The 19,569-nt window shown below is 35.7% G+C and overlaps 1 pseudogene; it reads left to right on the top strand.

Moving 5' to 3' along the window:
• Positions 1-1,763: 1,763 nt before the first annotated feature.
• Positions 1,764-18,963, top strand: LOC125651229 (kynurenine 3-monooxygenase-like; annotated as a pseudogene).
• The last annotated feature ends 606 nt before the right edge of the window (positions 18,964-19,569 follow it).

Raw genomic sequence — 19,569 nt, 5'->3', positions numbered from 1 at the left:
GTACATGAGGTACATAACTTTGATTTTGTAATTATATAAACAGTACACATGAAACTCGTCTAATGCATTTTGAAGTTCATCTACGGCCTCAGCCATAATAACAGTACCATCAGCGTAAAACAATATAATTTTTTTTTTAAAAAAACACAACTAATCTTCGATGCAAGTACTAATACTCTGTAAACCAACAATATTTTTTTTCTATCAAATACTCTTCTACAGTAGGTCATTAATATAAATAGAGAATAGAAAGGGGGTAAACTTTCACCTTGGTGAACTCCGACATTTCAACAGAAAAAAATCTGATGACATACCTTTGATACTTATCTTATATTTTATTGCTCTATACATATTCGAATAAGAAATATAACATTTTTCCTTAATTCCATTTTCGTTTAGCTTATGCCAAATACCATTTCCCAAGACTGTATCAAACGCTTGCTTGAAATCTACAAAAACACAAATTAAGTAATTTTTTCTTCCTACTGAGTAGAGTATGCGATAAAATTTGCAGAGTTAATACATGGTCTAAAGTAGAATATTTTTTTTCTTAAACCTGCTTGACGTTCATTAATAAAATTAATTTCGGGTGCATGGGCCTCTAAGTGCTTACTCAAAATACACGTAAATAGTTTACCAAGGCAGCTAAGCAATGTAATATGCCTATAGTTTTCTGGCTGATTCGGGTCACCCTTATTCTTAAAAATGGGTTTAATAATTCCGATTAGCCATTTGTCTTGTACAAAACCGCTGTCGTAAACTCATTAATAGTAAATTCGAACCCAGACGACATAATTACCAGCGGTCACGATATTAGGAACTATTATATGAGATCCAAAATACCAGACAACCTAGCTTAACATGCCTTCTAGATGAATATAACACTTGAGATTTCCAGTAATGGATAAATTTATCATTTCTTGTTGTACAATGAAAGTTTGCATTTCTGATCACTTTTGACTATGTTTTGCAATATAGATGAAAACAAATTAAAGATATGGACGATCATGATCTGGCAAACTCTAGCAGCCAGTTTCGATGTTTTGAATTATTCAGTCAGAAATTCACGTCTCTCTTCCCTTTCGAAAAGGTCTTGCACGCTAACTGTTGTCTTTTTCTCGTCCATTAAGTAAGATGCTTTGATATTCGGAGCTTTCTGATTGGTTGAGATACCAAACACTAGAAAAAATTTAACTTTATATCCACTCCCTGTCCTGTTGAGATTAATATGACCTTTGATTTTTTCCAACAAAACAAAAAATGAGAAATCAATTAATTTGAAACTTGACTGGTGATGAATTGATTTTTAACGACTTCCCTTAAAAACATTGTAATTATAACATTTGGTGAAATGTTTACGCCTCCTAGGCACCTGATCCCACCTCTGGTATATCCAGGGACCGTGTTTGCCCAACTCTCTATTTTGTATTCCCTTAATACAGACATCAAAACTCGACATTTAGAAGGCACAATTACGGGTCTTTTGGATATGACCTTAACATCGAAAGTCCCATATAGCGGTATGCAGGCGTTGGCACGTTAAAACCCCTTACTGCTAGGGACCTAAGCACTAAGCATCTAGGTATTTTCCGGTACGTCACCTACAGCTGGTGACGTCTCAATATGAGTGAGAAAGACCTCGACCGGACATAAAACAACCAATCAATTAAATGCTATGGGAAATGAACTTTATAATGCGCATGTATAATGCTGATAAACTGCATCCGGGATTTGATATCCGGCCTGGTTGTATTACTCTATTGTAATAGTCTAGACACTTTTTAGTACAGCTTGTGAGTTGCGTTTATTCCTTCACCAACTGTAGTCCTGGTGGGCAATATCGGACACTACTTCGAGGAAAATTGGAAATTATGTCTGATAAGCACGTGGTCATAGTAGGCGGAGGTCTGGTAAGTTGTAACAAAGTCAATGCCAATGATATTTATTGAGACGTTGTTGTGCTGCGATGTGCGCTGGTTGTAATAACCATAATAATGAATACTTTATATTATAATATATTATGAATATATTCATAATGCTCAAGGAATATGTCAACAAGACAAAAAAGATATAATAGTATTAAAAAGAAATTGAAATAAAATCGACAAAATTTATAAATATTTGGCGATTTTTCAAAATTAAACCAAGCGTGATCGGAATTATAAAAAAAGTGGTAATCGATAACATTTTCAATCAGAAAACTACATTCCATTGTAACATGATTTACAAATTAAATGGATTAATAAAGCAACCTGATTTCTTGATGACAAATGCTTCATATGAGCAACAATTGATTTATTCTAGTATTTCTTATCCATTCTAATCGGGATCGGTACATTTTACTCAGGTTTGGTTCAAATCTGATGTGTGTATGCGTGCGTCATGCATGGTAACGTCTCCGTATCGATGTTTCTGAAATTTAGTTAATCATTTAATTCTACATGTTACACGCTTTTTCATTGGTTGAAAAATTATTGGAATATCGTATCTAACGAAAAATATATATATAAAAATCATACAAAATGATAATAAGAGCTCTTTCGATGGTGACATCATACACTTGTATTTCATGAGATGTTTTAACGAGTCATTAAATAAACTTTTGCTGTAAAGAGTTGTAAAGTGACAAGTCAGCATTTCAAGTTTATTTTTAGGTCGGTGCCTTTTATGCCGTTTTGTTGGCAAAACGAAATTTCAGAGTTAGTGTGTATGAGAAAAGAGATGGTAAGTAGGATTTCAAATCCTTGATATTATTCAATATTTCAGAACCATCTGTAATGGATATTAGTCCATAATCAACAAATGGCATGCAGTTCTGCAAACCGTACTATCTGACTGCTTCTTCGGTTGTTGTTTTTTTTTTTTTGGGGGGGGGGGGGGGCTTTTTAAATTTTATTTATTTATTTTCTGTAGACGTATTAAAAATTTAGGGCAATTGTAGACATTTTGACACAGTTATGAATCGACGTTTTCAATGCTGTGTCTTTTTTACCAGTGTTGAAAATAATCTGAGTTTTGAGACTTATTTGAGATAGATAGCGTTTATCTAAAAATATTGAAGTGCAAGCAGGTAACCGAATAAAATAAGATAAGACAAACAGGTTGATGATTCAGGGATTTCAACAGTCTCGTTGTTTAAAGTGCAGCTTTTTGCAAATTCTCTGGTCTTAATAACAATCTAGTTTGCCATTACAACCTAGCATTGGGTTAAATGCTGTCTGACATGTTTCATACCAATTGTTAGACAATTCTTGGCACACTGATTTTGACTACGGATGACTCCGTTTACCTGATCAAGATATAGGGCTCACGGCGGGTATAACCGGTCGACAGGGGATGCTTGCTCCTCCTAGACACCTGATCCCACCTCTGGTATATTCACGAGTCTGTGGCTGCCAAACTCTCTATTTTGTATTGCTTATAGAAGTGAGATTGATCACTGTTCGTTATCTTCACCTTTCATTTGTTTGATAATTTACTATTTTCTGAAACCAACAAAGAATCATTTAAGGTACTGAAAATTCATGCATTACATGCGTTTCTTTTACAACCAACGCCAATGGAAAATAAACAGCAATATTTATCTTATTAACAATTATATTCAATATTTCACAGTACAAGTACTTGTTGGTTTTATGACAGTAATGTACTAGAATATGTAGCATATAAATCAGTTTATCATATTATGCATGTTTTAAAATTATCATTCATCATTTGGCTGTGATAGACAGCCAATGCTTAATGAATTCACTCCGATAAGTTTTGTGTTGAGTGTAATCAAAATTTCTGAAATCATCTAGATTTCCCCGAGATTGTTTACTTCCTCCTATAAACATATATCTGCAGCATCCGATAGCCTGCCTATCAATAAACAGTAAATTAAACATATATCTGCAGCATCCAATAGCCTGCCTATCAATAAACAGTAAATTAAACATATATCTGCAGCATCCGATAGCCTGCCTATCAATAAACAGTAAATTAAACATATATCTGCAGCATCCAATAGCCTGCCTATCAATAAACAGTAAATTAAACATATATCTGCAGCATCCGATAGCCTGCCTATCAATAAACAGTAAATTAAACATATATCTGCAGCATCCAATAGCCTGCCTATCAATAAACAGTAAATTAAACATATAACTGCAGCATCCAATAGCCTGCTTATCAATAAACAGTAATAAGATTAAACCGGCAATATTAGTCATCATTGAATGCGTGAATAAATAATGCCAACGTTGTACCATTTTCACAAAAGGATATTGGCTTTATCAATATATTTTGCAACTTTGAGGTCAACATAACTGTGCTCCTTAATTATGATTATAGTCAATGCGGTAAGGCAGGCTTTTATTCAATCTATACCTTTAGACATTGTGGCAGTGTTGTACATGTAGCATTTCAAATCCAAGGCAGATTCTAATTATTTCAACATCACGAAATGTAGAGCTGTGATTACAACTCAAATTATATATTGTTTTACTCCGAACAGATTGTTAAAGCACTGAAAAAACTAAACATTATTTAATTGGACATTTCTTTTTCATACATTAGACCTGAGAAAGGCTCTTCCAGTCCGGGGCAGACGAACTACGAACCTGACCCTCAGCTGCCGGGGAATGCAGGCACTCAAGTACGTAGGTTTGGCGGAAGAAATCGCCCCTTACCAGGTACCAATGTACGCCAGGATGGTGCACGCGGTGAACGGGTCCCTCCACCCTCTATACTACGGCAGGAAATACCAGGTCAGTCTCAGAATAACTGACATTAGTCATCCCTTTTATTCGAGCAGACACACATGAATTTGTGAACAAGTCATAGTGTATGCAGCAGCATGTAATACATGATTTCAGTCAATTTCATATTTATATGTACGATGATATCCCAATTGTAACTACTCAGTCAATTCTGTTGCAATTTGAAATTGGCGACGGTGTTCCATATTAATCAAAGCTTTCTTTGTATTTCAGTTTATACTGTCGACGCAAAGAAATAAATTGAATGAAAATCTTTTAAATGGTAAGAAACATCAGTGGTCTCGTTAAACATCACATTTCTAAACTGTCTTAGGTGGAAGCAATGGAACGCATGGAATACAAAGTTTGGCGTATTCCGACATTTCTGGTCCCGATATTCATACATTCTTTTATTTGTGTAATTTACAAGAATCAAAACTAGATTCGGATATATTTACAACGAACAATACTAGATTCGTATATTTACAACAATCAATACTAGATTCGTATATTTATACAACGATCAACTCTAGATTTGTATATTTACAATGATCAATACTAGATTCGTATATTTACAACAATCAATACTAGATTCGTATATTTATACAACGATCAACACTAGATTCAGATTATTTTTATTGTTAATCAACGGGATAAGTATTGAAGTTACTAGATCAGAAAAAACTTCGAGGTGGGTGACAATAAAAGCAGAATTTTAAAATTATTTTGAATCGAAGTTTTTTAGTAAAAACTCGTTTCTTTCCCTGTGTTTTTATCAGGGGGTGGTATGGTTTTGACCTTTGACCCCTACTATTGCTGACAAAATTGCCGGTTCCTGTGATTGTTAGTCTTGTTTTTAAAACATTTTGGTACTTTTAAGAAAAGCTTTATCAATAATGTTAGAATCATGTAAAATAAAGCTAGATATCTCCAGAGTGCAGCACTATGGCATCCAAACATGCTCATTAGCTGCAAAACACTAACGTGCATGTATATACTATCGCCCTAGGGCGCTAGCAAAAAACACTACTAAAATTATTTTTGAAAATCTTAAAAAATTACTAACAATTTCATCCGACCATTTCTAGCTCACCTGAGCCAAAGGCTCAAGTGAGCTTTTCTTATCAAAATTTGTCCGTTGTCTGTCGGCTTCGTTGTAAACTTTTCACATTTTCATCTTCTTCTCCAGAACCATTGGGTCAATTTCAAACAAACTTGGTCAAAGGCATCCTTGGGTGAAGGGCTTTCAAGTTTATTCAAATAAAGGGCCATGCCCCCTTCAAATGGGAGATAATCACAAAATGTAAAATTGGGTAGGGTCATTTTTAATCTTCTTCTTAAGAACCACTGCGTCAGAGGAGCTGACATTTACATAAAAGCCTCCTGACATAGTGTAGATTCAAGTTTATTCAAATCATGGCCCCGGGGGTAGGATGGGGCCACAATAGGGGATCAAAGTTTTACATAGAAATATATAGGGAAAATCTTTAAGAATCTTCTTCTCCACAACCAGTGAGCCAGAATTTACATGAAAGCTTCCTGACTAAGTGCAAATTTAAGTTTGTTCAAATCATGGCCCCTGGGGTAGGTTGGGGTCACAATAGGGAAATAGATAGGGAAGTTTTACATGGGAATAAATAGGGATATCTTTAAACAGGGACTATGGTTTTACATGCAAATATATTTGGAAAGTCTTCAGATATGGGCCAAGGTGACTCAGGTGAGCGATGTGGCCCATGGGCCTCTTGTTTTTAGTTAGATTGTAAGTTTAAATCATTTCGAGTAACATACGGATTTGATTAAATGTTGGTGATAATTAATGGTTTATTTATCTCAACCTGTGCATCGTACACAAGAATCTACTGTACTATATTACCCGTTTATTTTTTTTTTCAGCTGCGGAGAAGCTTCCAAATGTCATGTGTCACTTTAAACACAACCTGAAACACTGCAATTTAGAAACAGGAGCGCTAGAGTTCTCGCAGTATGTTACGGATTGAAAATTCCATACAATCATATCGATAATAACCCGTACAATCAATGTCAATCATATCACTAAAATCCTATACATTCATATCACCAAAATCCCACACAATCATTCACTAAAATCCCATACAATCATATCACTAAAATCCCATATAATCATATCACTAAAATCCCATACAATCATATCACTAAAATCCCATACAATCATATCACTAAAATACCATACAATCATATCACTAAAATCCCATACAATCATATCACTAAAATCCCATACAATCATATCACTAAAATCCCATACAATCATATCACTAAAATACCATACAATCATATCTCTAAAATCCCATACAATCATATCACTAAAATACCATATAATCATATCACTAAAATCCCATACAATCATATCACTAAAATCCTTACAATCATATCTCTAAAATCCCATACAATCATATCACTAAAATACCATACAATCCTATCATTAAATTTCCATACAATCATATCACTAAAATCCCATACAATCATATCACTAATATCCCATACAATTATATCTCTAAAATCCTATACAATCATATCACTAAAATCCCATACAATCAAATCACTAATATTCCATACAATCATATCACTAAAATCCCATACAATCATATCACTAAAATCCTATACAATCATATCACTAAAATCCTATACAATCATATCACTAAAATCCCATACAATCAAATCACTAATATTCCGTACAATCAAATCACTAATATTCCGTACAATCATATCACTAAAATCCCATATAATCATATCACTAAAATCCTATACAATCATATCACTAAAATCCTATACAATCATATCACTAATATCCCATACAATTATATCACTAAAATCCCATACAATCATATCAATAAAATCCCATATAATCATATCACTAAAATCCTATACAATCATGTCACTAAAATCCTATACAATCATATCACTAATATCCCATACAATTATATCACTAAAATCCCATATGATCATATCACTAAAATCCTATACAATCATATCACTAAAATCCTATACAATCATATCACTAATATCCAATAGTCATATCACTAATATCCCATACAATCATATCACTAAAATCCTATACAATCATATCACTAAAATCCCACACAATCATATCACCAAAATCCCACATAATCATATCACTAAAATTCCATATAATCATATCACTAAACTTCCATATAATCATATCACTAAAATCCCATACAATCGTATCACTAAAATCCTATACATTCATATCACCAAAATCCCACACAATCATTCACTAAAATCCCACATAATCATTTCACTAAAATCCCATATAATCATATCACCAAAATCCCATACAATCATATCACTAAAATCCCATATAACCATATCACTAAATTTCCATACAATCGTATCACTAAAATCCCATACAATCATATAAATAAAATCCATTTTCATACTCGTCTGTAGACTCAAATGATTGAAGATATTTGATGCGAGCAACAATTCAATGAAGGAAGTTAGCTCCTGAGTTTTTTAGCACAACTGCACAGGATGTTATGTAAGGGTTAATGTACGAGTATCGCTCCATTCCTTAAAAGTAATGGACCGAGGCCCCGAAGGGGCCGAGGTCCATTGCTTTTAAGGAATGGAGTGATACGAGTACATTGACCCACTTAAAATCCACCTTTGCTGGGCCCCTTGCTACTGAACTTTGTGCATTTTAATCGTGTCTTACGTTTTTCATTCTTTTGTTACATGCATTTATATCTACTTGTATAACGGTTGACCTACTTTCCGAACACTCCATTCCTGAAAAATAATGGAGTGTTCGAACAAAAGAATGACGTCATAGGTGGATTTTAAAACTAAGTATTTACTGGTTCAATACTGACCCCATTCATCCAAACATATTACACATCAATTGTGAACCCTATCCGGTTGAAAATTTTGAAAGGGTTTGGCAAGGATTATATTTTGTGTCGGAGGGATTAATTAATCAAAAAGTTCTAAATCTGCATGCTATTACAGTTTCTGTTTCCTCAAATGTATCGTCTATTTTTATACTCCTATACACGTATTTCAGTTTTATAATTTATGATGCAGGTAGGTGAGACTTGCAAGGTAGTACTCTACATCGTCATAATGGCTGACTTCCTTTAAAAACATGGATGAAAAAATCTATATCAGCAATATTTGACTTTTCATTTTCCACTTGAATACCTAGCTGAGTAGCTCAGTAGGTTAGAATACTGACTGCTGACCTGTAGGTCGCAGGTTCGAGTCCAGCTTGGGTTTTAATTTTTTTTTTCAGATTACCTCCCACTAAAACCGGAATTTTTGACAAAATGAAGTAAATTTGAAAATTTTCAACTTCAAAATATTGTTGCACTTTTCATCTACGTCAAATTTCTCTGGTGTAGCATACCTCCTTAACTTGGCTGATATATTTTCCCAAACAGAACACCGATTCTTAGAAACGTTTTAATTAATTTACTCGAAATTTTGTATAAAAATTCGGTATTTTCGCCAACAAGTAAAAAATGATCTCCAACCCCCACTTGTTTTAGTTCTATTTTAAATTGTAAGACCAGGGCACTGTTTCACAAAAGCAACGTAAATCATACGTAGTACGTAAGAGGGACGTAGTTAGTACGTAGGCGAATTTCGGCGTTTCACGAAAACGTCGCAATTTACGTTGCGTCGTACATTGCTACGCAAGTCTACGTTACCTTTGAGGTGACGTAAATTTTACGTCAGTACGTAATTCGATAAAGATGACCGCTTTCATGCATGTTGACGAAATAGTAAGAAGGAATTTGAGAAGGCAGCGCGTTTTCCGCGATCGTAAAAACCCATTCGATTTTTATGATGATGCGGACATCATCGCAAGATATAGGTTAGATCGGAGATCGATTATGAAATTATTGATAAAGTAGAGGAGAGTTTAGGTAGGCCAACCAGAAGATCGAGAAGCCTTCCCGCAACTGTTCAAGTTTTTGCGGCCCTGAGGTTTCTCGCCTCAGGGACCCAGCAGAGAGTGATCGGCGACACATTGGGATTATCAAAGTCGTCAGTGGGCAGGTAGGCTGATAAATACAATCGGAAATAATTTATTTCACAGGTTGGTTTCTTCGAAAAAGATGCCATATAGTAAACTTTTCACACATTTTACCTTCCACTAGGATTTTAAAATAAATATATGTAGACCATGCTTGTACATAAAATCAGTGTTAAGCATTTCAAAGTAAACCTTCAGCCAAATACTTTACAACACTGTCAGTTTATATCGAGGGAATGTTTAGCAAAAATCCCTTCTACAGTTGTTTCTATTACTTTGTTAGAAAACATTACTCTTCTTGATAAGCTATATACCATATTATAGGCCTATCATTACTTTTATCTTAATGTAAAGGAATAACTTATTTCACGAATCTTGAAAACATCTTATGCATTTTGTAAATTTCATATTCATAACTCTAGATATAGAATTCTAGTTAAGCAAATTGAAATGTTACAGTCTATCCCACCTAAAACATGTTTACGAAGTATTGCTCGTAACTTATTTTGATTCAATGTTGCTGAAAAGTACATTATTTCAAAAGCCACAAATACACCTGGGACGCTTTTCAAAGTTTAATGTTAGAGTGAATTTAAGATCCTTTGTTGCAGATCACTTGAGGATGTTGTTAATGCAATTTCTCGGTCCCTTGGCAATGTGATTAAGTTTCCGGCTGGTGATACCGAGACAACAAGGACAAAGTTAGGATTTTATTCCTTAGCAGGGTTTCCAAATGTCCTTGGTGCCATTGACGGGACTCAAATACCCATCACAGCACCCACAGATGACGAACATTTGTATGTCTGCAGAAAAGGATACCATTCCCTCAATGTACAGGCTATCGTCAATGCTGACATGAAGTAAACGAAAAATAACTTTAAAACCATTTCATCTCCCATCAATGTAAATGTATACTACTTGTATTCTTGTATAAAAATTTATTTTTGAAAATTGCTTTAACTTATATATATAATATTTGATATATCAAATGGAAGCATGATAATTAATGATTTCTAACATTTCTATACCAAGTGGTTATACTCCCTTTAACAAAAACTATAATTCAACTGATATGTTAAAATGTAAATCATTTGATCGGTCATACCTCAGTGGCTGAGGAATTCAATTCTAAAGAGAATTCGAATTCTAAAAGACGGTGATTAAATAAAAACAACAGTTAACTAGCAACATAATCAAATTTTAAAAGGTATATACTATATGAAATGGAAATGAACTGTCATTTATACGCAGGTTTTTGAGCATTGTCAATAAGTGGCCCGGATCAACCCATGACGCTTTTATATGGGCCAATAGTTCCATTGCTCGGAAGTTCGAAAGAGGTGAAGTGGATGGATGGTTACTTGGGGACTCTGGATATCCTCTCAGACTGTGGCTGTTGACCCCGATCAATCATCCAAAGTCGAGACCAGAGGAGCGATTTAATAGTGCACACAGGCGGTCCAGGGTTGTGGTGGAGCAGGCCTTTGGAGTGTTAAAATCACGTTTTAGGTAACCTTCACTTTATATATTACAATATGTGATTATTCATCTTGATCTTTTAGCATCAATAATATCAACATGGTTGACAAATGTGGAAATTTTGACGAACTTTTCTTACAGATGTCTTCACAAAACAGGCGGAGCTCTTGACTATAAACCAGTAAAGTGCTGCAAAATTATTTATGTTTGTTGCCTGCTTCATAATATTTGTGTAGAAAAGCATCTACCGTTGCTTAAGGAGATAGATAATGAGTATCAAATCGTAGATGAAGAGGTAACCTACCAGGGCCCTCTCAATGACGGAAAGAACACCAGAGACCAAATAATCCAATAGCGGTTTACATAGGTACTCAAACATGTATGTTACAGTGGCTACGCTGGCAAGCTATTGATATTTTTTGTATTTGTATTTTGGGGTGCATTATAGTTTTTCAAAATATTATGTTGTCTGAATGTTAATACATGTTACTGTATAAAAATAATCCAGCCATACCTGCTGTAAGCAGGGGTTGTTTTCAACTTGTTGATACTCATTAAAAACAAAGAAAGTGAGCAATTCAGAAAATGTATTTACATGTGTAGTCCAACTAACAACAGACAGAGGAAAAAAATATCACAAATGTGACAACACTCATGATTAAAGCCCCCCCCCCCCTCTCTCTCTCTCTCTCTCTCTCTCTCTCTCTCTCCAACACTCTCTTACATTCAACGAGTCAATGCAGAAAACAGCTCTGTTACAGAATCGTTCACATTGCGTTCCATTAAGCTTTGGAGAACTTCTATCTGAAGTCGTGCCCTCTCTATCTCCAATTTATTTTTCTCCAATTCCTGCTCCAGAACCTGGCACTGCAGTTCGTAAACATCCTCTGCCGTTCTTTTCCGCTTTAAAGATGTCGTTTTCCTGCAATATTTTATTTCCAAGTTTTAAACATGTTAAGTATATTTCTCGTGGCAAAATAGTTTAAAATGACTATCTAATAGTATGTTATTTTTTTCTTTTAAAGAAATGCCCATACGTTTTAGGCTTCGGGAGATGGATCTCGAGTGACGAACTTGAAGATACTGGACGCGGGATATCAGCTATTTCACAGGAGGAACCCAGGGATGATGACGTAATGATGAGTGGACGCGAGGTGTTGGATGTAGGGGCTACAGCAGTTTCCGAATCAATCCAAACGTCCTCCAATTTAAAGAGATCCACCTCTACAAATAAATTTATATAACTATTTGAATCACTACACGTGTTGCTTTTTTTAGACTAAGTTTTAGTCATTCAAGATTAGATTCTGTAATATATGTTGACTGACATGATAGCCATGTAAATTCACCTTCTACATCGTCTGTATCTAGACCACCTTCAATTCCTTCCACTGAAGTCTTGCCTATTATCGCAACAACCTGGAATTATCATTATATCAAATCCAAACTATTTGAATAATGGATTGATATCAAAACATAACGGTTAGTTTGTCTTAGCCAAAATAAACCTATTGGCCACACATAATATATTTTACAGCATTGTTAATTATTTTTAACTACGAGACGTCTAAACTTTTAAAATAGATAATTTGAATACATGTTAATTCAAATAGTGGTGTCATTTTGCGTGTCAGTGTAACATATCCACAGTGAAATTGCACAACGAATTTATTAAATACAAAAGTAACAGATATTGCAGTTATTCATAATTTTAATATGATAATATTTTTACCTTCTGACTAAGGTCAGATGTGTTCACGGGGGGAGGGGCAGGTCCACCACCAGTTTTGTATATCTCCCGCCTGTATTTGGCCTCCTTCTTTGTTTGAGAGGAAATATCCTTCCATTTTTTGATGACTTCATTCACAGTCCTCTCTTGCATGCCGATACTGTTCATTCTGTCATCACAATTCAATTATGCATAATTAATGCTTACAGACATGTTACATATTTATTAAGAATATAATGCGAGGTATCTGTTACAGGCACGTAGCATTGTTTCTGCAGATAAAGATATGTTTGATGCCCCATCCTTTCATTTAACTGTTGGGCAAAGTTAGAGTATTGGGGGGTGGGGGTGGGGTGATAACCTTGAGTCTATATTATTTATCTACACCACTAAATCCCACAAACAATTTAAGAAACTAAAAGGTTAGGATTCGAGTATATATATATATATTTTCTTTTAATTTCCTAATTCTCCTTCAATGTAGAAATCAAAAATACAATTCCCCAAAAAATTGACATTACTCCAAATCTCAGGTGCGAACCTCTTTAACGATATCTTCAAATAATTAATGAGATATACATGTATGTAATTCTGAATTATTGTGCGCATTAATTGAATCGTTGGTAGCATTAATTAGTCAATTGAATTGATGAACGCTATAATTGAAATGTTGATCTCTTTAAATGAATTGATGAACACTGTAATTGAATATTCTTGCTCTCTTCAAATGAATTGATCACACTGCAGTTCAATTGACCTGATTTTAGGAAATGACGGCACACCCTCTACGATACGGACTGAAAGGATGGAATCCATTATAATGGACGCCGAACAACTTTATATTCCTTACGGTTATGTAGCAAAGAGTGAAGACAATGGTGCAAGTCTCAAATCTTAATTTGCTTTTATCAAAATATCTACCGCCGCTAGAATTTAAGAAACCTCCTATCTCCCTCTTCCTCCCTATCCCTCACCATCTCTCTCTCTCTCTCTCTCTCTCTCTCTCTCTCTCTCTCTCTCTCTCTCACCTAGTCAATTCATTTACTTTGCAGAATTTCTGACTCCCCATAGATAAATTTTCTGTGCAAGTCCATGTATTGTAAATGTTTAGATTTTCAGTTTGTCATCGACCCTCAGTACCTGCACATCTGGCCTCGTGAACACTATGATGTTATGCGCTTTAACACCGTCCTTTTCATGAGATTCAACGAGGACGGATGTCGTCAGATTCTTCAAGAAATACTTCCCGGACGCGCTTCCATTAGTTGGAGAGTGAATTGTTATCTAAAGAAAAAAACCTGTTAATAACTGCATATGAATAGACCTTTATTATAAAAATACCAGTGGTTTGTTTCCTTATTATTTACATTTTAATTGCTGTTTAGAGAAAACCTGAGATCCTCTTTTTCAACATGGAGTTCATATCCAATGGTTACTATAAAGGTATACTATGAATTGTCTCAGCATAGAACGTATCGAACGAAAGCAATGACACATATTTCATGATGGCCATTGCCAGGGTGGATCGCACTTTGATAATAATACCAACTAGAGACGCATACAAGCCCTCAGGAAGCAATGACAAACAGGGGGAGAGGAGTGGGGGGGGGATACTTTTCACTGTCTTTCTATTTTTATTCTCCCTTCCCTCTCCCCCTCCCCTTATTACTACGTACGGGCTTGACATGTGTTCTTGGGAGGAGTTGATACCAGTTGAATTATATCTATATGTTCATCATATCACGTAATAGTATGAAATCATTACAGTGCTCGTCATACCACGCTGGGAGTAAGGTTCTTATAATGGGAGACGCCGACCACGCCATGATTCCTTTCCTGGCACAGGGAGTGAACTCGGTATGTGAAAGGATTCTATCTAGATGAAGATATAAAGCATTGTGGAGGTTTAATTTTTCATACACTGTGAATGCACAACAAGTATATCAACACTAGGCATTAAATCAGAGAGAGAAATAACAAACAGGGATCTTTTCACGTATCATTAGTTTATTTAACTTCATAACCACATGGATACAATTTAATCAATAGTAGCAAGAGCTCCACAGAGATGATCGTGTATCGAGATGCTGTAATTTTGACAAAGTGTAAAATCCAACAAGTTCAACACTTCTTGTTAGATTGAGCAGTCCAACATTAAATTGTATTGCACAGATACAAATACAATTTATTAATCTCTGAAGGACATTTATTCCAAAGGGCATAGTAGGTACTTATAGATAAGTGAGGGTTCTTTAACGTGTCAACGCCTGCCGTGACAGAAGACCTCCGGGAGACCAGTGATTCTCACTTTTAACGCCTTGACAAGATACCTCCGAGAGACCCGTGATCGCCGTGACACGAGACCTCCGAGGGACCTGTGATTCTCACATCTAAATGCGGTGACACGAGACCTCCGACAGACCCGTGATTCTCACTTTTAACACCGTGACATGAGACCTCTGAGAGACTCGTGATTCTCACTTCTAAATGCCATGACACAAGACCTCCGAGAGACCCGTGATTTTCACTTTTAAAACCGTGATACGAGACCTCCGAGAGACCTGTGATTCTCACTTTTAATGCCGTGACACGAGACCTCTGACAGACCCGTGATTCTCACTTTTAACACCGTGACACGAGACCTCCGAGAGACCCGTGATTCTCACTTCTAAATGCCGTGACACGAGAGACCCGTGATTTTCACTTTTAACACCGTGACACGAGACCTCCGAGAGACCTCTAAATGCCGTGACACGAGACCTCCGAGAGACCCGTGATTCTCACTTTTAATGCCGTGACACGAGACCTCCGAGAGACCCGTGATTTTCACTTTTAACACCGTGACACGAGACCTCCGAGAGACCTCTAAATGCCGTGACACGAGACCTCCGAGAGACCCGTGATTTTCACTTTTAACACCGTGACACGAGACCTCCGAGAGACCTCTAAATGCCGTGACACGAGACCTCCGAGAGACCCGTGATTCTCATTTTTAACACCGTGACATGAGACCTTTGAGAGACCCGTGATTCTCACTTCTAAATGCTGTGACACGAGACCTCCGAGAGACCCGTGATTTTCACTTTTAACGCCGTGACACGAGACCTCCGGGAGACCTGTAATTCTCACTTCTAAATGCTTTGACACGAGACCTCCGAGAAACCCGTGATTCTCATTTTTAGTACCGGACGCTTGGCGTTTTCTTACGTTTAAAGTAATTCCACCCTCCTGTGATGTCATCAGATTTTGCAAAATCAATGATTTATTTAGATTTATGCATGATAGGAACATAAATTTTGTTGGAGTCTTTTCCTATAGTTATTGTAAAATATCTTGTTAAAAATGAAATATTTCAAAAGTTTAAGTTATAGATGAATAATCAATAATACGTTTCAAAATATTGAATCCAAGGGCAATAACTCTGTTTCTATTGATTTCTTTATCAAGTCTATTATGCGGTGATTTCCTTTATTTTTTACATACATTTTGTATATTTTTGTGAAGATACAGTTTCATGAAATTGTTATGAATGCTACTATATCGTCATAACCAGTTTTTATGAGATTTTGATAACGCTGTTTAATGAAAATTGCAATTTTCTGACGGTGATATATGATTCTGATTATGTACGTCTCACATCTTAAAAAGTGTGATGACCTATGTATTTTATTTGATAATTTGTTAGTTTTAACTCTAATGAATGGAAATAAATACACATTTTAAACTTGTATCAGATAAAACTGCGAGTATGGAGTTACCTTAACATTTTAGGTTTGACACGGCGCATAAATTGAACCCGAGTCCTCTACTTGCAAAATCCCTGACCACAAGCTACCGTGACCGGTCTGATGAAAAATTATTAAGGAAAACACAAAAAAATGTATTGTTACTTCTAATGTCTCTCTCATGGATAGATTGAATTGTGGAGCAATAATTCATTTCTGGAAGAAAAAACTGGAGTATAGTACGAGAAAAGTCTTAAGTAAAAAAAGACGGAAGACATAGCGCTTCATTTCTAACGTCAAACACGAATGACCGGCACGAAAAAGGTCATGAAATTATCTTTTACACTAAAAATTCAAAGATTCCACATGATTAATATTTCAAATGCGGTGGTGGTGGTGATGGTGTTTGTGTTAGTGTGGGGTGATGTGTGTGCGCGTGTGTGTTTGTGTGTGCGTTACTTCCTTGTGCCACATACATTTCTGTCCAGCGTTAAACCTCCCTATATTTTTTGCAGGGTTTCGAGGATTGTATGATATTGAATGATATATTATTGGGCCAGCACGGTGATAACTTCGGTAACGTTTAATGTCATTTATCTGCCATGTCAAGTAATTTTAGAATTTAAAAAAACACACCTGAAAACGAAGGTTGATTAAATGACAGTAAAATTGTTCATAATCCTAATTCAAACTATTTAGTCTAATAATTTTATGAATTTGGGATATTGTCCTTCACTTGTATATATTAGTATACGTTAGTGAACTTTTGATCTACAGTATTTTTGAAGATCAATACGTTAGTGTTCTATAGAACTTTTGAAGGTCGATCTATAGAACTTTTGAAGGTCAATACGTTAGTGATCTACAGAACTTTTGAAGGTCAATACGTTAGTGTTCTATAGTACTTTCGAACGTCAGGTGATGACGTCGTACAGTTGTGGCTTTATCACAACCTAAAACGCACACTTGTAAGTGATCAGAATTATTCTTCTTTTTTACACCCACGCCCCCTTTAGTTGGAGATTCAGTGGTATATAGTCTTTGTTCCGTCTGTTTGTCTTGGACAAACTGATAGGGCTTTATTTTTTGTGACATGTACCAACAGTTTCTACTCTGTTACGGTTAAAGTTACCTATGGGTGAGTCCTTTTCAAAAACCTTAACCTTGGCCATAACTTTACGACTTTTAAATGGTTTATAATAAGACTTTCATATTTCACATGTGTATTCCTCATGACGTTGACCTTGGAATGGTGGTCTGTACGACACAAACACATGGTTTCTTTTTTTCAATGACAAAAAAACTGGAGGCTTCATATTTGATTATTGAAAGTTGCTAGTTTATGATTATCAAAGGTCTGATCTGATATGGTATTATGTCAAGGTCAACTTTGTACTGTACTTGACCACAGTTACTTAGGGGTATACAGTTTCACAAACGCATCTTGTCGTCATTGCTATAAAACGTGCATCTTTTATCGTATTGACAGCTACCGCCTTACCCGAGTACTCGAGGTCCAGAGCAGCGGACGCGCATGCCGTCTGTGACCTGACGCAGCACAACTTCCTGGAGGTCATTTCCGTCTTATATAAGTTTACCTCCTCTATTTTAAAAGTGTCTTCCAAGCAAAAATTTTGAGTTCAAACCAATAAAAAATAAAACAGATTTGGTGGATTATGAATCAACAAAAACAAAACAACAACAACAAAATTCAGTACACTTTTTCTTTCTCTTTGTATTTTAGATGAGACATTTGGTGAACACAAAGATTTTCCGCGTGTAGTAAAAGCTAGACAATCTCATATACGCTATGTTTCCCACCCTCTGGATCCGCTGTACTCCATGGTTTGTAGGAATCGTGTATACGATGGATGAGAGTTTCTATTTCTGAATTTCTTTAGTTCATGCAGTTCAAAGTCCCGAGTATTGATTTTAAAATGTGCAGAAATGTCATTTAATTCTCCCTGTACTGTGTGTCAGATTTTTTAATATGGTGGTTTGTTTTTTCTTCTTCTCATTTTCAAATTGCCTATTCATCATACATCTATGTTACAACTTGCTTGATTTCCTAAGAGGAATCAACACGTGACAGAGCGCTAAATATTGAATTAGCAGAAAAACTAAGGAGAATTTAGAAATCTTTAGTGATTCAGATAAAAAAAAAAATTTGGAATCTTGCAGGTCGCCTTCACCCGATATCACATATGTAAAGAGAGGGGGAAGCGACAAGATAAAGTAATTATACTTCTATAATTAAAGCTGACGTAATCAAAGCTTGGGTCGCATGTCAGGAAAAAACGGTATTAGACAGATCCGTGAAAGAAAATCTGGTATTTTCCGAGACGGTCGTGCCCATGTATGAAATTCAAGAGCTTTAAACATGTTCAAACGTTTTCAGTATCATTTGTATACATCTTTAGACCTGTCGTGCAATGACCAACGTCTGTGTTACGGTAAACCTATTAATTTTTAGGTCATAGCAATATAATCGAACTGAGACTCCTGCGACATTGTTTGTGTACATGTACATCAGGTGCGGATCCAGAAATTTTTTCCAGGGGGGGGGGGGGTCGAACCTTTTCACAAAATCGAACCCGTGATATAACTCATTTTTCTTATAAATCGTTATATTGTAATTTTTTTTATCTTTGCAAATTCCGGGGGGGGGGGGGGGGGTTCCGGACTAGATCCGTGCATGTACATGCCTGTGTGTTTTGCCACTCTTGCACGGCCTCATAACACCATGTCATAAAATATGAAATAATTTCATCTTTATAGCTCAAGTATACCCCCCCCCCCCCCCGTCAAAGGTTGTACAATGCTTAATGTATAAAATGTACACAACAGCAAACAACGTAT

The sequence above is a fragment of the Ostrea edulis genome, chromosome 5 (genome assembly GCF_947568905.1).
Source record: "Ostrea edulis chromosome 5, xbOstEdul1.1, whole genome shotgun sequence".
In the NCBI taxonomy this organism is placed as follows: domain Eukaryota; kingdom Metazoa; phylum Mollusca; class Bivalvia; order Ostreida; family Ostreidae; genus Ostrea; species Ostrea edulis.
Note: the sequence above shows the minus strand (reverse complement) of the source record. Positions and strands in the feature narration are given on the sequence as shown.